At 49.3% G+C, this 6,000-nt stretch overlaps 1 protein-coding gene across 2 annotated transcripts in view; it reads left to right on the top strand.

The window, feature by feature from the left end:
• The first annotated feature begins 383 nt into the window (after nt 1-383).
• The window catches only part of DAB2 (DAB adaptor protein 2), a 47,659-nt gene continuing 42,042 nt past the window's right edge, over nt 384-6,000 (top strand). Inside the window, exon 1 of one of the 2 annotated variants that reach the window (XM_054583965.1) lies at nt 384-680. The gene's annotated coding sequence lies outside the window, so the exon portion shown is untranslated. The remainder of the gene's footprint in view (nt 681-6,000) is intronic. The other variant, XM_054583963.1, reaches the window with a different exon arrangement.

Genomic DNA, 6,000 nt, shown 5'->3' with positions numbered 1-6,000 from the left:
AGACCCGATCCCTTCAAAGGAGGCGATCACGGGGTCGACCGTAGCCACAGCAGACCTGAGCTGCGAACTGCCTCTTGCCAGCAAAGTCGGGAGTAAAGGCAGCCCTTTGTTCCCCGAGCCCCAACGGGTTAGGATGACTTCGTGTGCCGCTTCACTCCAAGCGGCAATCCAGGAAGGAACTGAAGGGAATACGGTCGGGGTCCCACCCCTTCCCCCCGGAGCTTCCTTCCACTGTCCTTATTTGCACCCTCCCCGGTGCCCCCGGCTACAGCCGGGCCCTGCGGGTCTGAGGCCGGGCTTTGGACGGCGCCCGGCTGTCCCCTCCCCTCCGCGCCGTTCGGCTCCCTGCGATCGCCCCCCGCTGGCGGGGCTCGCGAGCCGGGCGCAGCCGGGTCTGTGCGCGGGGGCGCCCCGAGTTAATAAACAGTTAAGTTTGGAAGACTCAGCAGACACGTTGAGGGGGAGTAACCGAGCCCAGGCAGCAAAAACATCCCGGCGCATTCCTGGGGAGTCCTCAGCTGCCAGCATCTGATTACAACCATATCTCGCCGGGAGTGGCCCGCGGCGGAGGCTCCCGGGCCGGCGGCTATTTAAGCGCGGCCGCCTTGTGGGCTGCGCGGCTGCCTGGAGGCTCGGGCGCGGGCGAGTCATGCTCGCTTCGCAGCGGCGCTAGCTAGCCTGTGAGTAGCTTTCCGATCCCTCTTCCTTTTGGCTCCATTTTTTGCGACCTCCTTCCCTCCTTTGCCCCCCCCTCCCCGCTTTGGGGGTGCAGACGTGGGACTGTTGGGGAACCGTAGCCAGGAGGCGGTCGACTTGGGGACAGCCGCGGATGGGTTGTGCGGCCTGACATCCCAGGAATGCTGCCCTGGAATGCGTTTACCTTTGGGGTCGGGCTCCAGATGTCCAGCTTGTGACATTTCACAAGCGCCTCCCTTTTGTGTGTGTGCGCGTCCGTGTGCTCGGCGGGCAGCCCCGGTAGGACTCCGGGGTGGCTGCTGACCGCCTCATTAACTCCTCCAAGGGTGTTTATTTTTGCCGTGCGACAAAGGCTGGGGACCTAGTATGTGCCCCCGGAGAAGCTTTTTCCTGGTGACTGACAACGTAGGGCATGAAAACGTGAACTTTGCCTTACACCCGCGTTAAGAAAGTATCTGCCGAAGACACTGAACAAACTTGTTTTAAATCCACGAAGCCCAGAGCGGTTAAAGGGTGTTAGCCTGCGCGCTGTAAGACGGCTGGAAAGATGAAGTAAGAAATCGTAGAAAACGGGGGGAACTGAATGGGTTAAAGCCTTGCAGCCCCCGTCAACATAGCGGTTTCCAAAGCATCGGGCTGACTCTGTTATTTGTTTCTGCCGTCCTTTCTTCTGGCTGCAATTCCTCGCCGGCAATTCGGGCCCCCAGTCGGTTTCAGCAGGGAGCTGCTGGAGTCCAGAGGGGAATTGTGCTGGATTAAAAACGCTCAAAGGCCCTGGAGGTTATCTCCAGCCCAGCCACCCCCACCTTTTCCTCTTTCTCTTGAGTTCGTGTTTGGAAGGAAGGGAGACGCTCTGTAAAATGAGCAGAGCAGAAATAAGCTTCCAGACACATGGAAAAACTTAAAAATTACGGAGGGGGGACTTCATGAATAGTAAATGTTGTTATTGCACTATAAAGTGACTTAATGAAAAAATTTCTGGTCCTAATCAGGCAGAGCGGGGGAGTGGGGGAGAAGTAAGAAGACAGAGGTAACTCCAACGGGAGGAATGGCTAGGAAAGAAGGCAGTTACCAAAAAATGCCTTCAAGACATCTGATAAGGCTCTTGGAATGGCTTTGATGGGATGGATAACTGACCTCCCTTACAGGCTAGAGGTTGGCTCCCCACACGGAGAGCCTGAACCGGCTGCTGGGGAGGGAGGAAGGAGCTGGGCTGGGAGGCCACCGCAGCCACCAAATGGCTTGTCTCCGCGCTCTGTGACGGCTCCACACTTGCTTCCTACCCCGGTGGCCAGACCTTGACTGGGCTGCTCTTCCCTGGGCCAGATGCCCGTCTGCCCCAGGCTCTGGCTCACCCTGGCTGAAGGGGAGATAAGCCTAATGACACGGTACTGCAGTTTATCATCTAGGGAATTCTAGAGTCTTTGGGACTGAGCTCTCCTTCTCTTTGGGGAAGGACCATGCCACACAACACACCATAACATGATGCAACACAACACAGAGTGTGCACTGTGGACAGTCTGGAGAAAGCACAAAGGAGACCAAGCGGTGTATTCCACTTTGTATTTCTGAGACAGATTTCTTCTCCTGAATCCTTCATCCATTTCCTCCTAAAGCAGACTGGATTATTTTTCCTATTGTTGTTGAACAGCTTAACTTCTCCCTTTCTTTCCCACGGCCATCTCTATCACTTCTTATCTGATGACTTGCCCTAGAAACCAGTTCTTCATAAGCCATGACCTCCTGCATTTTAACATATGACCAGAACAAGTAGATGGGAGGGAACATCTTCCAAGTGTGAACAGGGCCACGTGTGAGGTTGCCACTCGGCGATCTTGGACACAGTAGGTCTTCACCTGAGGATATAAGGGGAGAAGGCAGCCACAGCCCTTCTTAAAAACCTTGCCTAATTTATTGAAGACAATCAGAGTCTGCATTTCCACTCAAGACCTTCTATAGTTTTAGATTCAACTAAAAGTCCAAACTCTTATGCTTTAAGCTTATTTGTTGTCTTGCTCAAAAGGTTGAAAGGGTGTCGGCCTCTTCCTTTGGGTTGAAAGGAACTGCTTTTAAGACACTTGTGGGCATGAGGATGGTGGTACAGAGACCTCTGGAGGCTGCTGGCCAGCTGGGTGGCGGTGACATTTATTGGCCTCCTTGGCCATGCCTCAGTTAGCTGCAGATTAAGAGAGCAGGGCGGGAAATGCCTTGCTGGGTGGCTTCTGGCCGGCAGGAGGCTTTGCAGAGGCGCTGGCTCCTGGTGGCCCAGCAAGTAAGATACAGTTGCTTCCTCTCTCGTTCTGCCCTCGTATGTCAGCAAGCTTAAGTCCTCTACCACCAGAGCATTTTGAAGGCTTCGTTGTGTTTCTCTTCCTCAGTCTCTCTTGACTTGAGGATTTCAGTAATCCTCTTCTTAAAGGCAAAGTTAAGATGCTGAGCTACCTGAGAAGGTTTCGCTGCAGACTGGGCCCTCCAGGGCTTAATTGCCCTCTAGGTCCTCAGAACAAACCTCCCCAGGTCACGAGGCCTGGAAACACATCAGTTGGGGAAGTTTCGGTAACTGACCTAACTCATCAGGTTTCTACCCTGCAAACAACCAGAATGAGAACTAGCCTGGCAGCATGACACACCCGAGTGGCAGTACATGGTCATCGAAAATTCTCCCCGGTGCTGCTGTGTAATCCTAAAGCCGAAGCAAGCCACCGAGCTGGTCAAAGGTAGGCCCACATCGCATGGAGGCGAAATAGCTGTAGCATCAGGGATGTGTGTTTAAGGAAGGCCTAACTCAGGGGAATATTTCCTGACTCAATGGATTGAGTGAATCAGAAAGGAAATAGGCCAGCAAGTCTCTTCTTCAAAACACACGCTAGCTCCTGCTAAAGGAAAGAAATGGCACTGAGTGTGGACCCAGAGGGCTGGCCCATCAGCTTTCTTCCTCGCTCCCAGCACAATGGCGTAGTAGTTGCGAGCGTGGGCTCAGGAGTCCCGTGGCCGCCCCTGGCCTTGGTTCACATCCCAGCTACACCACTGCGGCTTACCTGACCTTGGGCAAATTGCACAACCTCTCTGTACTTAAGCTTTCTTATCTGCAGAAAATAATTGTACCACCCCAGGTTTGTCGGGAAGACTTGAATCTAACATGCTTAAAATACTTCGCTCTCTGACTCAGAAATTTGTTTCATGTGTGCCCCTTCAAGAGCTGAATTATGTTATCTTGGTGAGAACTGAACACAAAATGGAGAATTTCTTTGTCAAAAGAGGACACCGCTTGTCTATCTGAAAGATGTTAATCATTCAAGCACTTAATATTAACAAAGCCAGCGTGTTTGCTGCACTCACGCTAGAACAGACAGGGAGTTACTCTCTGTTCCCCGCCTGGAAGCCTGCAGTTCGGTTTGATCAAGCTGACCTCCTCTGGTCTCCGTGAAGTCTTCCCACCCCCATCTGAGACTCCCTCCAGCGAGGGGACAGCCCTTCCCCCTGAAGTCAGCATTATAGCTGAAGGAAGTGGGAAGGGAGGGACCATCCGTACTAAGCTGAGTGACTAGGCTGTAAATAAAATGTCTTCTGAGTGCAGGCGGCCCATACTATCATTGCCCACATAGCTGGGCAGGTTGCCATGGTTATTCCCCTTGCTGAATCCTTCTCCTACTTTGGAAGGAAGCCTGGCACTCTACGGTAAGCAAAATCTGAACAAATTGCTTCCTGGTCTAAACATGGAAGGAAGAAATTTTTATTAAGTGAGATAGAATCTTCCCTCTACCTACCTCATCCTTTCCCTCCTCTTCTAAACTTATTTGAGTCCTACTACGTAATTGTCTAACTCTTAACTAATTCTTACATCATCAAGGTAGCAAAACGTTAAGGCTTATAAATTTTCATAAACATAAAAGCTATTGCCTCAATATAGAAGCAACCTGGCCATTTTTCTCTGCTACCATAATGTATAATGTAGGACCAGTAACCTTTAACTGCCTTAAACTGCTAAGAATTCTGAGTGAATGAGGCAGGCTGAGTGTGTTCAGCTATAGGGAAGTCACCAGGAGGCAGGATGCATGAGGGTCGTCACTTTGATTTTTTTTTAGGTAACCACAGAGTAAAGAGAGCAGGTAGCATAGACAGTAACAATCCTGAAATATCTAGGTCTGAAACACTGTACAACCTGGAAGGAGTTTGGGTGAGGGATATGTAGTTTAAGGTTTTCTCTGGGTCAAAAGCTACCTTCTTTCTCCCTAGCAATGTGGTGCAAAGTATACCTATGAAATAGACTCAGACCTTTATGTGACAGATAAACTGCCCTAAGTTCTCATTTAACAATCCAATTAATTCACTCGGCAACATGGGACACTTAGCTGGCGTGGTGTGTATTTCACAGCTCCAGAACTCAGATGTCTAAGACAGTGGTGCTCAGAGTGTGGTCCCCAGACCAGCTACATCAGCATCACTTGGGAACTTGTTAAAATTGCAAATTCTTGGTTCCCATCCCAGAACCACTGAACCAAACTCTAGCAATAGGGTCCTTCCAGCTGTATTTCAGCAAGTCCAACACATGATCTCAGAGTAACTTTCACAATTTAGTTGTTTTGTAATTCAGTTGTTCAGTGGAAAGCATAGCAAAGTATCTGAATTCCTACAGTCATAGAAATAATAAAGCAAGGCATTTAAGTATAGCTCAGGGTAACTGCATCTTGGGATGCAGGAGGCTGAAAAAGCACAGACTTTGTCATTTTTCCTGCCACTTCAACGATTACTTTCTTGATCCTAGGAGAACTGACGTAGTCCTTAGTTTTATATTATCACCCACTTCCAAATCCTTTTCCCTCCTCTGGGGTTTTTAAAGAGCATAATTAATCTCCATTTATTAGGAGACTGTCCCAGTTACTTCTTTAAAAAAAGATTCCAGAAAACTAGTTCATTACCCTTGAACCAGATGGTTTTCTCTAACCTATAAAAGTTTTTATTTTGTTTTTCATGCCATGCTCAGAGGGCAGACAAAGGCCTCCCCATCATAGCGAGTGAATCTACTGCACTTAGTTTTTATAGAGTTTTCTGGTTTATGAAGTAATGTCCCCATTCTCCCATTTGACTTTCACTTTAAATAACAAGATTGAAAAAAACCTCCATGTTTTTTTTAAACTCCACTAAGATCAGTAGATACCAGCTTGCCCAAGGTCCTATCAATAAGCAGTTGAACAAGAATTCAAGCATGAATCTTTATGATGTGAATCTTGGTGTTTATCTGATTATTTACTAAGTCCTTATTATGTGCTAGATTGGCAGCAGAGGAACTTCCAGTGAGCAGAA

The sequence above is a fragment of the Pteronotus mesoamericanus genome, unplaced genomic scaffold (assembly GCF_021234165.1).
Source record: "Pteronotus mesoamericanus isolate MK-2021 breed Mesoamerican mustached bat unplaced genomic scaffold, CSHL_Meso_final contig_75, whole genome shotgun sequence".
NCBI classification, from domain to species: Eukaryota; Metazoa; Chordata; class Mammalia; order Chiroptera; family Mormoopidae; genus Pteronotus; species Pteronotus mesoamericanus.
This window is presented reverse-complemented; position numbering and strand designations above follow the sequence as displayed.